Source organism: Apteryx rowi, unplaced genomic scaffold, assembly GCF_003343035.1.
Source record: "Apteryx rowi isolate R43461 unplaced genomic scaffold, aptRow1 scaffold_84, whole genome shotgun sequence".
Classification (NCBI taxonomy): domain Eukaryota; kingdom Metazoa; phylum Chordata; class Aves; order Apterygiformes; family Apterygidae; genus Apteryx; species Apteryx rowi.
Window position 1 is genome coordinate 695,698 of NW_020451138.1, and position 20,164 is coordinate 715,861.

Genomic DNA, 20,164 nt, shown 5'->3' on the forward strand with positions numbered 1-20,164 from the left:
ACACTGCCTATAAAATCCTGCCCTGAATGCTGCAAAATGATCATCTAAGAGAAAATAAGGTTTCAGCATCACAGCAACACCAAATCACAAATCTTGATCAAAAAGCGTCAAAAGTGTCATCTCAGCCTCTCCTCCCTAACTGATGCTTTCTCCAGCTCATTAGCATCAGGACAGTACAGTCTTTAACTGGCTAGCTGTCATCTGTGCCTTGGTCACCCCTGGACACTGGTCTAAGGATTTCATTCCTATTGGTTGACATGGTGACAGAAAACTGAGTGTCTGTAGAATAGTGAAATCTCTGCAATATGTTCCACATTATTACTCTCTCTTGTGGCCTGGTGCAGAGATGGGGTGTTCAGCATATAGTCTGACATGAAGCAGAGTGGGTAAAATATAAGTGAAACTGCTGGAAACATTCACAAATGGAGCAGTGAGTTAAGTAGCATGGCCACATAGACTGCTGATAACACTGTCAGTAACAGTCCATTCAATCTGAGGCTTTCAGGTGAAATGTCTTCAGCCCATCTCCAAAACAAGGATACAAAAAAATGACATTTTTAAGGTCATGTAGGAAACCGAGAGGTTCCAGATGTTCTGGGGCGAGTTTTGCCACTGCCTATAATAGAAAAATTATGAAGGCCCAATAATCAGATGTGTAAGAAGATTTGCAGCAGAACATAAAGGAAGGTATCGATCAGTAAGTCTGGGGACTGAAGAGTCTAGGAGACTGCAAGCCCAATAATTATTTCTTCCAACTTGGTGTTTTCTTTGGCAATCTGACAGCATTACTGTGGTTTCCTACTGAACTTTCAAAGCTGGAGAACTCCCCATCTATTGCTCTTAGCTGTGGTCCCAACTGTTCACATTTTCAAGAATGTGCCAATGCATTGAATCACTCATTTATTATCTCCTGTGTGCTGTTTTCAAAAGTGTTTAGGGAGTTGAGCAAATCCTTGAAACTGGTGAAGACTTTTTAAAAGGGAAGTTTGGGATTTTGTGGTGTTGTTATTTGTCTTTGTAGGAGGTGATGGAACAATGTGTAAGTCAGGTTCACAAAAAGTATGTTTCCTTCTTTTAAAATGAATTTATTTTATCTTGTCGAGCAACTCATCTGGAACTTGTCTTCTCATTTTAGTTACTTGTCCCCAGCAAATGGTCTTTTAGGACTAGCACTAACTATCATGAATTTTAATTAATATTAATTATATGTTTATGAAATTGTGAACAGATGCAAAGTATGACACTGTGCAAACAAATATAAGATACAACTCCAAAGGGTTGCAAACTAAGACCTTTGATTTGCTGTTTGTTCTTCAGTATGTTACTCAATCTCTTACAGCATTTTTTTCCATCTGTTTATGATAGCTCTCCTTAAAACCTAACCTGGCACTTACTAACAGTTAGGTCACTAACCTATAGTACATATTGCCTCTCACAAGTGTGTCTGCAAGATCCAATATCCTTTCAAGATACAGAGGCATATAATCGAAGGAGACATGTAAACGTATGGTGTTATTCAAATTCACTCATACTACCAGCTATCAATACCTCAAATATAATTTAAATCAAAATAACGTGTATGTGATAGGACACGGCTTAGATAGGATTCTTCAGTAGTATTCTTTCAGGAATCTTTCTTTGTTTCAGAAGAGTAACAGAGGTCAGAATCCATTCCTTTCTGCTCCAGTTCAGGCTAATAGTACTTTATGAATAAATCTATAGCAGCATTTCCTGTAGACGCTTGCTTTTATCTAGGGATGGTGATACAAAGATCCCAGTACCAAGGAAGACCAAGGCTGTAAGTCTATATGGTGCCATTCAAATGTAATAGGGATATCCAGACAAGATCTGAAGAAAGAGTATTTCATCTGATACTTCATCCAAGCCAACAGGCCATCTCAGCTTGGATGCACCTTGTTAAAAAAAGAGATACACTACTTCTAGATCCCAGCTGGCTCATGCAGAGCTCAATCTGGATATACCTTTACTGAACTTCAGAGGGCTACTGTGCTCACATGTCCTTGGATCAATGGGGTGCGAATACCTTATGAACATTTATGTTTCATTACTGCAGTATCTGCCGATTCCAATCTTTAATTAAGCAAATACTTTTGTCTTCTTTTCTATCGTTGAAGAACTAAGGCACCGAGTGATTCTATGACTTGTCTAAAGTCTGGTGGATTTGAAGTTAGTGCTTAACATCAGCTACTGCCCTATCACATGCTATTTCTCCTCCATAAATACCTTTACAAGAAACATTCAAATTTACATTACAATATGTGAAGTGTTCCAGATAATTTGGTAAAGTCTGTTAAGTATGATTTCTTTTGCCTGTGAAACTTTCCAATCATTACATTCAAAGAAACCATTCCATCCATGTAACATGGTCCTCAGACCATCAAATACTTACGAACGTGCTTAATATTTTATATGTGAGTAATAGCATCGGCGCCAGTGGAATTTCTCAGAACTGTGCCATTAGGCATGTCTGCAGGATTTGCCATGAGCTCTACAAGCAATAAATCTTATTATTCTCCAAAATCACGAGTGCCAAACACTGTTCTCATTCCTTTCTTACGCATCAGTGCAATTGTTCATTCAGCACAAGAGTGACAGGGGGAGAAGCAGAGAGAGAGAGTACATCCTCCCCACGTGGACCTACCCGTTCCCCATGTGTTCACTGCAGCATTTGTCATTTTCACACTCAGATTGCAGCACAGCTTTTTACAGCGCCACTCGCCAGATACAGTCGATAACCCACGCCAAGCTCTCAGGCAGGAGGGAAGCCCTGTTGCTGTGCAGTAGCCAGGGAGAGCATGCCTCTCCCTGCTGACAGCTCCTTGTCACAGCCCTGCCTCTGCCACTTGTGACAGAAACCATCCCACATGGCAAGATCTGACGCGGTACCTGTCTCCAATGACATGATCATGGCCTCCCTCCTCCCTATTTACATCAGAATGTATCTAGCTCATATGATCCATGAACACCCACATGAGAAAAAAAAGCCAAAAAGATCATGACTATAACAGTAATGACTGTGACAATGAGGTGAGCATGCAGTCAATGGGTGTTTATTCTAAATCAGTTATTGTCACAGTGTGAAGTGAACGGCATACAGAACTTGAGTCATTCAAATAAAATTAACCCCATCCCTCCCCTCAAGGGCAAGACTTGGAGCTCAAAGGCTGCAACTTCCACAGCTAGCAGGCAAAAGAATAACTTGATTTAACTTGTTGCTGCTTCTACATGTCTTTCCCCTCACTATCCCGTCAGCTAAGTTTGTATAAAATCAACTGATGGAGCTGAAAAAATGAAGCATCAGCCTGAGTAATACACCATCATTTCAGTACTGTCTTTGCTCAGAGCAAAATAAAAATTTTGTTTGATCAATATTACCTTAGTTATTACCTCAGTTTCCTACATAAAGTAGTAAAGAATTTCCCTCTGCTGATTCTTGTTTCCTTCTAGGTAGAGCATATTTCTGTAATTGATTCAAAACCATATAGCAGGCATTTTGCTAGGATCTTGCACTAAAATGCTATTGCCTTGGCCCTTTACTCAAATAGTGATACAGACAAAATCTTTAGGAGGAGATGTCTTCTTGAACCAAGCCCGGGAACCGCAGGAAAAGGGGCCAGGAAAGCCTGCCATCCAGCAGCAAGGGAGGAAGGCTCCCCGCCACCAGGGCTCTCTGCTCTGCTCCACAGAGAGGCCATTGCACCCAGAAACTCCATACGAGGGAATCTGCTGCTCTAAATTCTTTATAATRCATCCCAATCTTCAGCTGGTGCGTGAGCATAGCTCGGTTGGATTCAGAGGTAAGATATTTTTCCAGCTAAGGATCTGGCTTAAATTCAACCCAAGGGAAACAGTGTTTTTTTAAATCAAGTTCTCTGACAATATACCCAGATAGCAAGAGAAAAGTGTTTCATGCTAAGCCCAAAATGTGATGATGCTTCTACACAACGGTGCAAGAATACAGTCCTGGCTACAGTACAAATACAGGCCTGGATAACAGAAACTCCCATAACAGGACTTGCATTTTCTAGCGTTGTAATTATAACTTGTTTCTTACAAGTTTCTGTTGTTGCAGATCACTTATAAATGCCAGCCTTGCGTGTGTGAGTGCATGCGTGTGTGTGTGTGTGTGTGTGTGTGTGTATGTGGAAGGGAGGGATAGTTTAGTTATAATTAGGAAAAACAAATCCAGCTATATGAAAAGGTGAAAAATATGTCTCATAAGAAAACATTTTTTCTGCCGTGTGTTCCTATATACTGAATTGATTTTCAGTTCACGTAACCTCTTTCATTTCTCTAAGTACCAACCTTAGCTGAATTTGGAGCAAATATGCACACCACGTGATGAGAAAAGGGCACTTGCTTCTGACAGATATTATGAATCTCCCCTTTTTTAACACTGAACTGTAATCTGCACAGATGATCAGACAATTAAAGCATAATCAGATGTATGGTAAATTATAGTGACTTGTATGGATTAGGAAAAATATTCTTAGCAGCAATGTATTAATACTTGAGAACAGGATATAGTTATTATGCCTTACCAGGCCACTGACAGATGGCTACAAATTACATTCCATTACAGAATTTTCAAACTGAATTGGGCATAGTAATCTTCATAAAAGAATCACCAAGAAAATTCTTTATCCTAATTGAAACAAAGGCAGACTTGTGCCTCAAACTGCAAGATGTAATTGTCTAATCATGGGGGAAAATGTATTATTCATCTTCTCCAAAGGCACCAAATCCCTTCCTAAATATGATCCTCCATACAGTGATGAAGAAACCAGTTGCTTTAGGTTAATCCTTGTCATGGCAGCCATTAAATCTCAAATTACTTTTAAACAGCCATCCTTTTTCTGAACAATAAAACAATCGACAGCAATCCAAAACAAACCAACCCTGCAAGGGACAGAACAGGGTGGCCCAGTGGTGCAGACTGCATGGCACCACTACTGCTGTCTCAGGTCCTTGGGCAGACAGAGAGGGAGCACATCAAGCTAAGTCTGAATCCATACTCTGAAAGGAGACTTTTAGAATAAGCACCAAAGATTTCTATTTAACAAAACTAGTGGTGGAATAAAGTCTTGGGAAGGGGCGAGGGGGTTAATGCATCTATCTATTCTTACTCATTTAAAAGCTATGGTTAAATGAAGAGCTCCACAAAATGGTTTCAGATATGCATAATTGACTCTAATAAATGTTTTATTATTTTATTAGTAATTCTTAGAGTAGGACTTCACTGTAATGTAATATTACTGGAAATCTTTATTATGTAATCTCTCCTACTGAAATTTAGCTTACAATCCTATTTCATTTCTTCCTCTGACACCTTGTTTAGATTTCCATCTTAAATAGGACTTTAAGATATACTTTGGCAGAAAGCTCCCTGCAGAGAACATCCCTTTTAAAAATTAATGCATTTCTGCCTCTACTAATCAAAGCTTGAAGAGTTTACATTAGTGTTTTAAGACTAGAGTGCATGATTCATTAAAACACAACTTCATTGGACTTAAATCAGAGGTGAACATAAGTGGGTGCAAGGGAAAGTGAGCTGCTATTACTTTCATTTCTTTTCTACTCCCACAGAATCTGACTCATATACACTGCATCCTTTATACATGACCTTTGTAATTTGGCCCACTACATATGAGATCAAAGTTATCTCTGCTGTTATAGATTTTATATGATGATACGCTAGAGCAGAATACAACAAAGCTAAAGCTCAAGTACCGTTCCTTTAAATTAGTGCCATCACGCTTTGACTATCATACCATTCTGCTAGTCTCTGAGCAGGTGAGTTATATAGCCCTGGTTCAATTTCAAAAATGATATAAAACAAGGTTGTAAGATACATAGCCTAAAAGATGCAAATTACATTCTAGAGAAAGATATGAAGATGTAAATTCTCCTACTTAAACTTCAGTAGTCCACCTCTAAATTTGGCCTACACAGTCCAAAAAAATCACTCCAATAGTGTATAGATCTATCATACTACTTAGATCACTGTAGATTGTCATGATGATACCTCCTCATATTTCTATCTCACTTCTTGAAACTCCAGCCCAGATACCAAGGCTGAAATACTTATTCTTTGCAAGCATGTTGTTGGCAGCAAAAAAGGGCTGGGGCTGGGATTTCTTCTGAAAACAAAACCTGCTCAAATCATAGCAATCTAAGTCTCTAATTTATCATTGTGAATAGTGTTATTACGCATTCCTTGTCCATCCTGCAAGTATTTCACCCCCAAAGGCAGAATTCGGTTCCCTAAACGTGGGTGTCAGGTCAAGTCACCTGTAAACTGTTCAAGACCTCAAAGTTGCAGCCACATCTGATCTGTCACCACGTTGAACCTGCCTTCATGATGCACAAAACTTTGAGATAGGGCTCAGTCTTTACGAGACTCCTTCAGAGCAGGAGGACACTTCCACAAGAACCTCTCTTTCTCTGTTGACCACCAGCTAGAATGAGATTAGACAGGGCTCATGCAACATTTGTTACACCAGGTGGGTTTGTCACTTACCAGTCAGAATAAAGTTGTTGCAAACAGTCGCAAGCTTACTTTAGCAGAAATTGAGTGGCACATTTACTGCTCAAAGCCCAGAGCTGGCTTCATAGTTTACCTTAAAATGTCCTACCGGAAACACATCACAAGGTCTGGGAGCACTAGCGATGGGAAAACTCCACAGAACCACCCTCTTCTGTGTGGTTTTCCATCTTAATTCCTCTACTGAATATGCTGATTTTCTAAACACCACTTAGTTTTATTAGATAAGGCATTGATTAGGATTAAAATACTTGAAGAATTATATGATTCATTTTGCAAATTATCTTCATCAAGCTGATATCAACACATTAACGTATTGCCATGTCAATATTATTATTAGAAATTCACTTTGCAATTTTCCATATAAAAACAATTCTATCAAAATGGAACATAAATATATTGTCTTTTTTTTTCTTTTTTTTTTAAGACTGCTACTTCATTCTAGAAGACAGGGTGATTTCTGTGTCAACATAGCTCATATGCAACTCATTTACATCAGACCTGTTTCTTAAGGTCTACCTTTTCCTTGATTGCATTTCTGTAAAGTTAGGAGTCAAGTTTCTCATTCAAGCTCCCTGATTCTATTAGCTAGGTTGTGATATAGATTAGAAAGACCCTTTACCAGACTTGATGCTTTTGTTAGCTAGCACAGGTAAGAACATTTTATTACTCCAAAAGCAAAACAAAATTCTTATTTCTTATATTTCTTACCTAAAATTCTCCAAACTCTACATAAGTGAACTGCAAACTGGGCCTATTCCATTCATGGCTCCATCTCCAATGGCATCTGCCCACTAGGAAGTCTCAGACTGCTTTGATCCTCTTATTTTTTCATAAAAAAGTCTTAATAACAGCTTTCCTAGCTGCTCAGACTTCAAACTGGATTTCCACATGCAGTCACAATTATTTCATAGACTGAAAGGCACTTCCCAGACAGCAAGTTCCATCTCCAGGTACTAAAGGAAAGAAAATACTATTAGAAGAAACTATGAGATTAGTCTGGCACAATCTATCTCTTTTCAGAAAGCTATGTTGCATTTTATCCCTTTTCACCCCCAACTCTTTAATAATTCTTTTCTTCAGAATTACTTCTGCAATGTTGCATACAGCTGAAGTCAGACTGCTAGGTTTGTAGTTGTTCGATTCATTTGTTTTCCCTTTCTTCAATGTTAAAAGTTCAAAAGCTCAATCATGACTAGTGAAATAGTTACTGAACAGAAATAACAGTTATAAGGGAACATTCATGGCATGGTACAGTCTTAAGAAGCTAGAATAGACTGTCACTGTGCAAGTACGGAAAGGAGCAGCACTGGTTAGCATTAGACATGATCCTTTCAATGTCTAAGTAGTCTTAACTAATCCTATGCAGTTAGACAGACCTTAAAGAAGGTTTATTAAAAAAAAAAAACTTTTAGAAATGGATTTTGATTAACTGTAATACACACAGAGAAGAGACAGCCCTCTATTTTAGGAACACCTTAATTCATTGGAAACTGACAGCTATTATTATCAAACGCCTAGTTTCACTTTACAGAAGTAGTCTTGCAAAAGTGAATAGAACTATTTGTGAAAATTAGCACATTTTGTTATTAAATCTCATTTCCTGGTTCTTGCACTACTCTTTTTTTATTTTTAGGGCTTTTTTTTTATCTTTTAGTATCTTTTTCATCTCGTCGAGAAGAGCTCTCTTCCTTTCCCCTTGAAGTTCTGTCGCTGACATAAAAGGCCTTTCCCTTGCGTGCGACCTGCTGCGAGGGCAAGTGAGAGTTGCAAGCAATCTGAGCTCCCTGAGTGTGGACTCCCTAAAAGCCAGTGTAACACTGAGGGCTGGAGCTTAGCAAGAACGAGAAATCCCGAGAGCTCCCTGGGAAGTGCCCTACAGCTGTCTATTTTATCTGCCTGTTATCCAGCGTGACTCATCCTAATGCACCCAATTATCAAGAGAAAACCTCCTCATGAACCTTTTTTGGCTCCCATGAGATTTTACCTTACAGGAAGGATGTAATTACTACCCTTCAGCAACTTGTACTATGGAGGTAACAGGAACTAAACAATTCGTGTTAGCAATATGACCTTTACATTTTATGTTATGGACATCACTTGTCATGTATTTTGTACTGGCAAAACACTATTTGTGTTTCTAGACTAAGGACTGACAATATTTAAATCAGACAGTGAAATAAACATTGCTGCTGCCAAACTAGAGAAAGACTCCAGATCAGCAAACCTGAATTAATCAGAAATTTGTGGCTCAGGACCATGACCATTAGTGAAAAGCTACCAGCAAATAACAGAAAATAGAGAGAAAGAAAGAAGGAAAAGAAGGAGATGATTAAACTCAGGCCTCTCCCACTGCACACACAGTTGTATATTTTCATGCTGTTTTAATCACCTTTGCCACTTTATGCTATTATGATCTGCATTTTTACTTTCTCCACTCAGTTTTCTTAGTTAGCACTACAGGGAGCTCTTTGAATGCTTTGTGTTCATTTATATTTCTGATGCTAACTTTTTCTTAAAAATTGTACCTGCCATTCCCATTGCAGCTCAGTTCTCCTACGGAGCTCCATGTTAATATTAGTAACCAACACTTCTTTGTCATTGTCAGATCTATTTTAAAGAGATGAAGCTGACTAAAACATACATCTTATCAATATATTTTCCAGTAGTACATGTTCAGGTCCTGGCTTTATTCTAAATGAGTAGTGTTCATCTTTAAGCCATAACATTGGAATTGTCAGTTCTGCATCAGTTCAAAAGCAGCCATGGTGGGCCATCAGAACAATGAAAAATTACTGGGTTACTTTTATAGATCAAAATAAGAATCCAATGAAATATTCACTGAAATTACAGACCATGGTAACTGAAAGAAGATGTTCACCGAAGAACTGTCCAACTTTATGTGTCAAAAAAAGCTTACAAATTAATACAAACATCTTTTATTCATTTCAGTCATACAGCTACAAACTACATACGCATTACCATTACTAATCACTTTCCTTTGCCATAACATCTAGAGCGCTCAAGCAATTCCATGGCTCCCATGCAATAACTTCTGTATAAATATAATGAGAAACTTTGTCCCCAAGAGCTCATGATTCGAATAAACAAAAGAGACAAGGCCTGGAAGAAATGAAGGATCACTATACACATTAAACAGATGAGAAAATGAAACAAGATTAAGAGCAAGATCTGAAAATGGATTTTGGAACTCAAGCTTTAGAGAAGATTTGGACACCTATTTTCAAAATGCATGCTCTCAAAATCCTCACCCTGTTCCCACCCACCTGCAAAGACAGTTACGGTCTGTAGGAGCCCACCCTCACCGCAGGAAGCTGTACTTCTCTTTACAGGTACTCCCGGAGCACCTCAGGCTTCACAGAGGCGAACAGCTCAGCTCCTGCCTTATGCCTAAACCTGTTAGGACCCACAAACTGTGTTCCACAAGTTTCTCACCTTGGAGACTAAATCCAATAACTATTTTGGAGCAAGATTATTTTGTCAAGCTAAACTCAAAATGGCTTTCTTATAGCCCAGCCAGTTGCTATTAGAGATTGTTCTGTCAAGGTCGAGGTGATGGGCACACAGTACTGGTAAGGCCCTGGGTCCTGGTTCTGTCTTCTGGTCCAGTCTCCTGGTCCAGTTCCCATACGGGTCTCCTGGTTCAGTCGGGTTTTGCTACCGGATCGGCGTCTCCTTCTTACACCGCACTGAGTCTGGATCAATGTCTTCTGTTTATGCCGAGTCGGGTCCCTGTTTGGGTGCCATTTGTAGCGAATGAAGGCACGGACTCAAGTGGTGCATCTTGAGACATTTATTGTTTGTATCTGAGCATATTTATACTACAAAGCTAGCTGCTTCAGCAGTTTTACAGATACACTTTGCTAAGCCAGTCATCATGCAGATTATGTCACAGGTAGCCAATCATTACACCGATCACGCACACAGCGGTCACGCCTTGTACTTTGCTACTTGCTTCCTAGTTGGAGAAAAGCTGTCTTGTTCTTAACCTTGGTTCCCACTGGCCTTTGCTGGTTTATCTGTTCTTTCTCAGGATGTATCATTCCCAGCTGCACCGGTGTCCTTGGGTATGTTTGTCTGAGGCTCCTGTTGAGACTCCTCTCTGTCCGAGCTAGAAAGTTTCCCCAGTTCCCCTTTTCCCATGGCTTGTAACTTTCCTCCAACTTAACCCTGTCATGACCCTCCACAGTTTGGTGATTATCTGCTCACCCAGGCCACAGAAGACATGGGTTTAATCTTCTCATCTGCCTCTCATATTCACCTACCAGGTTAATGAGTGCTGTGGTATTGGAGCAGCCTCCTTCCTTCCCGCTATAACTGCTCCAGCCCTGGTTACAGGGACAATCAGGAAGAGCAAGCACGGAAGAGAGAGTCATGGCTGAAACCCAAGGATTGATGATTTCATGATCCTACAGAGTGAAATTTTGTCTTCCCTTAAATTCCTTTCTCTTGAGGGCTTTGGAATAGGAGAGGATAAGATTGCCCCACGTCCCAGATAGCTGCTAGCAGTGTAACTTCTTCTGCACACCTCTGTGCAAAGGAGGAACATAGAGGGGAATGGCATCCCACACCCCACACTGCCCCCTGTGTCCTGATTGTACTCACTGAGCTGCTTGGTACAAGGAGAAAACATGACTTTGTGACTTGTGTTTAAGAGAAATGGCGCTTGACCGGTTCTGAAAGAAAGCTTTCGGGCACCTACCTTTAGGGTTTACTGCTCTGGACTCTCTCCTAACTGGAAGGAAGCACCTTTGTACAGCTCAGGGTGGGATGTCCAAATGTCAGAAATGGCTAGTAATTAACTAACCCTCTGCCACTGCCTTTACCGTAGCCCAGGAAATACGATTTCTCCATTCCCAGCGGGCGGCGGCGGGCCGGGCGCTGCCGTGGCCGTGCCGGGGCTCAGGACTTGTCTGGCTGGTTTGAGCGCCTGCGCCGGGGCCCCGGGGCTGCTGCTGCCCTGCTCCAGCGCCAGCGCCAGCGCCGGGCCGGGCCGGGCCGGGCCCCTCTGGGGAGGGGGTGACACCCCCGGCAGTCACTGCCTGGCAAACAATAGCCCTTTGTGTGCGCGGGGCGGGGCGGGGCCGCTGTCACACTGCCGCTGGCAGCCCCGGCCAGGGAGGCGGCCTGGGGGGGGGGGGGGGGAGGGGGGTGAGGGAGACCCCCGTGCACCCAAGGCTGAGGGGAAGAGACCCCCACCATGAGCATCGCACTTGTCCTGCTGAGGACTGTGGGATGCTCAGGATTTGTCGTCACACCTCCCACCTCTTCCACACAAGGAAGGAGGGAGCCGTCGACCTGAGGACTCCAAGGGACACTGGAAAGATGAGCATAACACCCCCCAAAAGGTCTTGGTATTTGTAGTTTTTCTCATATAACAATTTTAAGAGTATTAAAGACACTTTTTCCTCCCCCTCCCCCTTAATTTGGACAATGAGTTTTGGTATTCCTACAACTAACAATAACTTTGTTGTATTTTGAATAGTGTTAAAGCATTCACTGGCCTAAAAATAAATTCTTAGCTTCATAGATATAACATGTTCCCTTTTGCCCATAACAAACTTTTGATTGCAGCATCTGCTCCTTGTTACCTGATGCAGCTTTCCCCTGGCTTGCTGGCTCCGGGGGATCTTATTTCTCCCTGACGGTGTGTAAGGAGTACACTCCTGGTCTGCTGCAAGGACCAGGCACAAAAAGCTTTTTGTGGATCTGAGCCTTTTTGACTTACCTGTAACTACTTGAGAAGGCTCCAAAATAAGCAGGAATTGAACTCAGATCATGTCTGCCCTCACCACAAATTCACCCTGTTAGTTTAGTATTTCTACACAGTACTTTTTATCCCTGGGGTTTCCAAGGCACTTTGCCTATGAAATCCATGCATTAACTATTCATTTAATGCTAGGTTCATTTCCCAGGTCTCTGAAACACAGTAGTTATTCCACAGGATATAGCAACTTCTGGCAGAGAGTGTGGGTATAGAACTAAATTGTTAACAATATGAAGAGCGAATCTTAAGGCAGTTACACGGGTTAATGTATAGTCCAGCTCAGAAACAGCACCTTCAGCAGCATAATGCCTGCTAAATTGTCACATGTATCAATTTGTTAACAAAAAGTACGTCCTGTTGAGTCACTGACATTTTTTACAGTGCATTGTACATGGATGGCCATAAGGCTTTTAAGGGCTTGACCTATCAGTAAAACCCTCACAATGAAAATAATCTTTCCCTTAGACTAATTCATAATGAAACTCTCTATTTTCATATTTCAAAGTTAGTTTGATACCTGAAATGGGGAGCTAACTGAAACTTTCTTAGAGGCCACAAATTTCCATTAGGGAGACAAAGTTTCAAGAACAGTAATGAGTCCTTGGCATTTAGTGTGTCAGCATTTTAGTGGGATTGGCTATGCCCCAGGAGGAGGAAAAAAAATCACTTTCCTCTCCTCACTTGGAAGAAAGTTGATAAAGGAGAGGAGCTGCAAAAGGAGCTGCAGCGCCAGCTTTGTCAGGGAAAATTTACATCTCTACAGTTTTCATGCAAAGGACTCTCTGCGTTCTTCCGTTTGCAGAGTTTCGTGTCTCACTTGGCAGTTTGCCTGCAGGACCCATCCTCTGACAGAATTACTGTCAGCGAGGTCGGCTGTAAATTTCAATCAGTCAGTGCAGGGCACAAGGAAAACACTGTCAGGACTATTTCCCTGCAGCCTGGCATCAGACAAACACTGAGTTTATGGCCCTAAGCATACATCTTCAAATAATAATTCATCTGGAAATTGATAATTTCAGCTTCTCGCTACAGCTTGCTACTTAAGTACAGGTTTTCCACTGATAGCTGCTTTTCTTTGCAGAAAAATTGTGCCACACTTAGTGAAGCCAATGAATTCCTTAGAAAAGAAAAAGCAAATATTATTTTATTACAGATATCAAACCCCAGGAATTATTGTGTTAATCACTTACTAAGCAGTCAATTAAGAGGAATTACGATTATAGACATGAGAATTGTATTGTACATCCTTATAAATTATATCTAAAATTAGCCTAAATCACAATATTAGCATCCAATTTTTGGTGTTGACAGCTCATAGACTTTAATCATGAGTCTTTTTCTTAAAAAATTTAGATTTGGCATTATCAAACACACCAAAATGTTACTACTAATTTAAATTAAATTTAAAAATCAAAGCTTGAAAAAAGTCCCCCCCCAAAATAACTTAACATTCCTAATCCTTCTGATTACAGAGAAAAGCTTGAGAAGGAGCCACAAAGCCAGAATGGTCAGAAGGGTATTTGGCAGAAGGCATAAATCTGAATGTATTATGACACATTTAAATGTGTCATCACAAATAACTTCTGTTACTTAACTCATGTCATGATTTTCTGAGGCCTGACTCACAGCTTTTAAGGCCTTGAAGGAGCAGTTTGGGAATTTCAGGCCCCATGGGGCTTGAGAGTAATCAATCAGCCCTAAAATGTTCTTTCAGGCCCATCCTTTCATATCAGCTTCCAAATTATGACCACAGTCGAACTGAGATAGGTTAGAAAATTGACAAATGACAGCATTTCCTTTAAAATCCTGTTTTGCTGAAAACATCCTCCTAGCCTGAGATTCCACTTCACTTTGGAGATGGGAAACAGCCTTCCAGATAACAAGATGGTGGGGTGGAAGCGGGAAAGGGAAGAGCTAAGGCCATTGCAAGGGTAGGGATTGCTGCTGTCACCTCACTCAGCAATCAGGCCCAGCACCTCTGTGCTTTTCAGGACAGGGTTCAACAGCTACCCAAGGCAGTGCAAGCCCCCCGACCTTGCTCCAGTTTATCAATGTCTTTCCTGTACTGGGGTGCCGAAAACTAGCTGCAGTATTTCAGACGTGGTCTAATGAGTGCTGAGGAGAGGAGGATAATCCCTTCCCTTGCTCTACTGGCCATGCTCCTGTGGATACAGCCCAGGGTGCTGTTGGCCATCTGTGCTCCCAGGGCACACTGCTGCCTCACGCTCAGGTCACTGCCCACCAGGACCCTCAGGGTCTTTCCTGCAGAGCTGCTCCTCAGCCAGTCAGTCCCAGCCTGTATCACTGCAAGGACTGCTTCCTTCCCAGGTGCCAGGCACAGCAGTTGTTCTTGCTGAAGAAGCCACCTTCCTGTTGCCAGAAGTTGCAAGTTTGCAGCTTTCCCCATCACAGCATTTACTGTTTCAGTGAGCACAGACTCAGGCTGCCCCTCCTTCTACGCAGTTGCAGGTTCAGGGTCTTGACTCTGCAAGGTCTTGAAGACGACCACATCAATGCCTTTTTCATCTTCCCTGACACTGCGTTGCCTGCTCATCTCCCACAGCTCCATAACCTGACAACAGCTCTTACCCCAGCACGCACATCCTGCAGGCAAGGACACCACCTCTGACTGTCCCAGCCTCAGCAAGAGGCACCAGGCACTGCCTGCCATCCAGTGCCTGGAGAGCTGCAGCCATCCTGGGGCTCTATCTGAGCAGAAGCCTTTGCTGTGCCAGGGTGGGTGCTCCAGCTGCTGCTGGGGACCGTGTCCTGTGGGGCGCCACCACCACAGCTGGTGAGTCCCACACTGCCTTCAGCAGACTTCCAGCCACTTTCAGTGCAACTGCTGTGTCCGCCGCCTCTGGTTTGACTGCATAGGGCCATCTGAATGTCTCTTCAGGCAGGACACAACACCAAGCAGGGAAAAGGGAATTAACAGTTCTGGGTCCAGCTGGGGGAGAATTTATGGCAAGAAAGGCTTTTACAGGGTGCTCTCCCAATTTAGTTTTACAAGTCCTGAATTAAGGTGTGAGGGCGGAACAGGGCCTCCACTCATAACACTGCCCCAACTGTGGGCAACCGTATGTCACTTCTACCCCTGTAACTTTGATGGTACAACTGATACCTTTTAGCCACCTTTGCATGTTCTCCCTTAGAGTGAATGGGGCAGCATCTCAGGTGGAAAGCTAGCAGCAGCATTTGTAAACCCTCAACAGAGTGGTTCAAATACAGCACTTCCTGTACAAGGAGACTCAGAAGCAGGTTCACACAAGGTTTGAACATGAATGGTTGGAAGAAGTTCTCATAGTGTTGTACAGTCAACATCATTCCTGCGCTGTTAACACAAACCCAAGGCTTATATTAAGAGGTTAAAGGCACACCATTTTCACTTCTACTTACCATTTAAGACAAAAATAACTTCTGTGGTTCATTCTGTCCTCTGGAGACAAAAATCCTGTCCTTCTTGGTGGTTTGAAGATTCGGAAAAGGAGACTGACAGGGAAAGGCTGCTACTATTGTCTAAAAAAATTCTAAAACATTTGTCTAAAAAAATATCTAAAATGCCTAAAAAATGTCTAAACAATGTCTAAAAAAGTTCTCTGTTGCTCTGTAAAAAATAACCAGCTGCTTTTAAGAGCTGGAACTAGAGCTCGGGACTAAAATTTCCCTGAACTGGCACAGGAGGGGCTATCCAGATAGGGTGGAAAGAAGGAGATACCTTCTTTAAGGATCTTCAATTGACCAAAGCCTTGAAGTGCACCTATCCCCCTTTGCCCAAAGTACTCCTGCTGCAAAACACACAAGACCTTATTAGAACACAATTACCATAAATTAAATAACTCTATTAATAGGAAAACTCATCTATTAAGGGAGAAAAAGGGGTTTCTTAAAAGTATTAACAAACATGCCCTGTCCACAGTATTTTTGCAGAGAGCGCGCAAACTCCAGGGTCCCCACCTACCCTCTCCCCCTATCCTGCCCTGCTCTGCAGTGTGTTCCCAGGGAGTGGTAGCCCAGGCTGTTCTTGAGAAAGGCACAGGATACCTGGTTTCCTCTTTTTATGGATTCCCATTTTGAAGCAGGCTGCAGAAACAAGCTACCATTTTCTCCCTCATTTACCTCTTTTTTTTTTTTTTTAAAGAAAACGTATAGCGGTTTTTGCTCTCACAGCAAGACACATGGAAAGGGGCAGGGCTGGCAGCTCTCACACAAAAAGAAGCTGGGGGGAGACAGAAAGGTCCCAAATAATTACAGTGCTCATGCTGGGTCCCAGCTTCAGGTATTTTTAAAGTGAGGCATGAGCCCAATTTTTACAGCAAGGTGCCTCATATTATTAGTGAGAATGTTGGAATATACAACACTTGAACTAGCAACTGGAAATAAATTAAATAGCTTCACCCTTTGTATTAAAGGGTTAAGGTAAATCACTGAAAAAGCTACTAGAAGGCAGGCACATTTTTTTAAGCATGCTTTCACTGTGCTTGTAAGGTAGAAGCACACATAGTAAGGAAGTTATGTTTATATTCTTTTCTTTCTGCTAAAGGACTGAATTATTAACACTGTGCCAATAAAACCCATTTCAACCATCTGAATAGCATCCTAATAAATCAGTTAAGGGACCAATTTAGCATAGCGCCATTTTGCCAACTGGCCAATGGTCAAGAGGTAACAGAAGAATATTATTGAACAATCGGAAAATCTACAGTGCTAACTTCACTTTGTTTCACTTGCATCACTATAAAATGAGGCTTCATGTACTTTGAACAAGATCCATTATAAACAATTTTCTCTCCTTTTAAGCGTTCAGTGGTTGCAGTCAGGTTAAATCCCATGGATGCGCATGGTGTTGTTCTGCTGTTAAACTTCTAGCACTGTACTCAGGCTGCCAGAGATGCACAGGCTGGGATTTACAGGTAATGGGCCATCTGGAAAAAGTTTAGTTTGAACCAAATATGATTTTCAGAAAGGATTCAGGCCTGTGTTGTTCAGTCCTCCTTGGACAGTAAGCAAATGGTTTATCTAGGAAAAGAGATCTAGTAGGCTATATTTACACTGGAAAGCAATGCTGCACAGCAGGAGAGATCCACAGAGTGAAACATTTGGTGCTGAGAATTGGAGACACTGCCCACAGTGTATGTGTTTTGATTCAGACTCTCTTCAATTTAATTCAGACTCTCTCTGGTCTGGTTCAACAGACCGAACATTCGCTAGTGGTGAGCATGCATTGGGCATGCTCCTGGAGCTCACCTCAGACTTCACTTCAGTTCACGCACTCCGAGACATCTCCACAACGCAACTCAAAGCATGGTGAGTAGCAACTGTCAGAAGATTCACATCAAAAGCACATTCCTGATCTGAACTAAAACTTTAACATAGATGCAACCATAGAGTGTCAACTATGAGTTCTGGCATGCAAGAAAATTTCTTGGCCATCTTCAGTGGCATAGCCAATGCTGAGCCCCAAGTGAGTAATTTCTATTTAGAAGCTGGACTCCCTCCTGTGTTGTGGCCAGACCACGTTCACTAAGGGAAATTGGAAGACGGTGCTTCAAAAGACCAGGTGTAAATTCCCATGCAATATGTTATTTTCCTAGAAGAGAAATTGAAAGCCAGAGCTATAAGATAGTAATGCATAGATTTGAAGACTGGGTTTGCATTTGTAGAAGTTACACAGCTGCCATGCTCACCAAGAAGAGGATTTGAGAGAGATGAATAAGAAAATTCAAGGCAACTAGAAAGGCCCATCACAAGGCCTATCCACCACACAAATAATAATATAGTTCTCAAAGTAAAGCTTAAGAGGATTTAGGATATGCCTAGTTCTTGCAGTATCCCCCTGTGTACTGAGATGAATTTCAGCCAAAGTGCCTCACAATTGTTAGTGAAGGTTGGTGGACATATTAAGAAGCCTGGCTCCCCAAGGAGTCCCACAAGTTTATTTCCTGGGAGAAGTGAGGCCAAAGCAAATGCAGAAACAGACAAGTCAAATGGCAGCGGCTCCGCTGTCAGACTCAGTGCCACATTTTCCGGAGTGCTCTGAAGTATAGCTCAAGCATATCTGCTCTTGGCAATTTTTCACTTGACAAAAAATGTCCTGTATCCCTTTTCTTCTGTTATGATGATAGCTGTACTGAATGGGTCATTAGTCTCACCTGTAACCTTACCTGGTTTCACATCAAAGAAAAATTGCCTTGCTCAGACATATAACTTCAGTAGTGAGGGAAGATTCTTGCTCAGTTGTCTCAGTTTTGGGCTTAGCAAGTGAGATAAGATAAATACTACTCCAAATTAATGAATATTCTTTTGCTTTATTCCATTGTTAGTGAGCATTTTAATATCACTACTAATTGCTTGCTGTGTATTATTGAGCATAATTAAAAAAAATGCAGAATAGATTTACATGAAAGCAAGCTTGCACCCCATGTAAATGCTGATGAGCTGGCAGATCAAATAGGAACATTTGGTGAAATATAAACCATCATCCTTTGCAAAAAGGAGTTCAATTACCATGTCTAAAACAAGTAAACATCAGAATATCAGTTCTGGAATGTACTATAATAGCTGTCTCTATGATTTTATCTGCACTTAGAAAGAAAAGTATGATTTTTTTTTCTCACTCTAGACCTATGCACATTCAGCTATACTTTGTCACATTTAAATTGAACCCCTGAAAGGAATCTACTGAGTCTATTTAAGGCTACACTTGATGTCCATTTCTAAGGCCATTAGAAAACCTTTGAAAATTTTATGCCATGAAAGCATACTACGCCATAGACAAATTTGCAATGGGTACACTTATTTTAAAACAAGTTGTAAGCTTGTTTTAATTCTTTCCAGTGTAAGATTGAGTTGAATGTTCTGACATACAGCTGAGAAACCCAAGATGAAACCATTGTAAAAGCAAGAAAAAGGTTCTGATGAAAAAAGTATCGCCAGTGTTGAGACTGGTTCACCCCCGTTCTGAGCAAAAATTCAGTAGTCATCTGAATGTCTGCAAAGCCCATCATTTCCCTGTTCAGCTGGTAGGTTAAACTAGGCATATTCTCAGACCATCTTGTCCTTGTTTATTTTGCACTTCTCAGTTTATGTATCCAACTGTATCTCAGTTGTATCCAGCGCTCTGGAAACCCAGAATACTATTTTAGAAAGTGGAATAAATAAATTGAATATTTAAAGTTCTGACATTTATACTACTGTTGGGGAAACATAAGTTATGAAGTTGTGAAGTTCTGGATGTAGCTGAGAAGTTTAGGCATGCCAGTGTTTAAAGAACACTATTAGACTGTTAAAAAGATTTTTATTTTGCTTAACAAAGATAGACAAAATCTTTTAGAAATTAAGTATTCAAAAGTTGAAAAAAATTATATGTTATCTGTAGTGTTTCTAAGGTCTACCCTGTGATATAAAAAATACAAAAGTAGGTATTTTTAAATGCCTCCTTAGGCAGAACTTGATAGCTTATTTTATTAAACTTCCCAAAATAACAGAAAAAAGGGCTACACCAGAACAGTGATTTAAACACAATGCATCTCCAAACTGATCTCTATTCTGGTCCACTCTCCAAAAACTAGACCAGCTTTCATTTTTGCCTTAAATATTTTTTCTTTCCCAAGGTCCAATTCTCAGTGTTCCAACTCACATCATTTAATCACAATAATTCAATTAAACAAGTCTATTCCTGCTATTTTACCTTGCCAGGCATTTCCTATTTCTGCCCACGCAACTCCTCTCCCACATTCTGCACATCTAGCTTTTGAATTTTCTCATTAATCTCCAATTAATTTATTCATTGCTAATAGTACTGTATATGT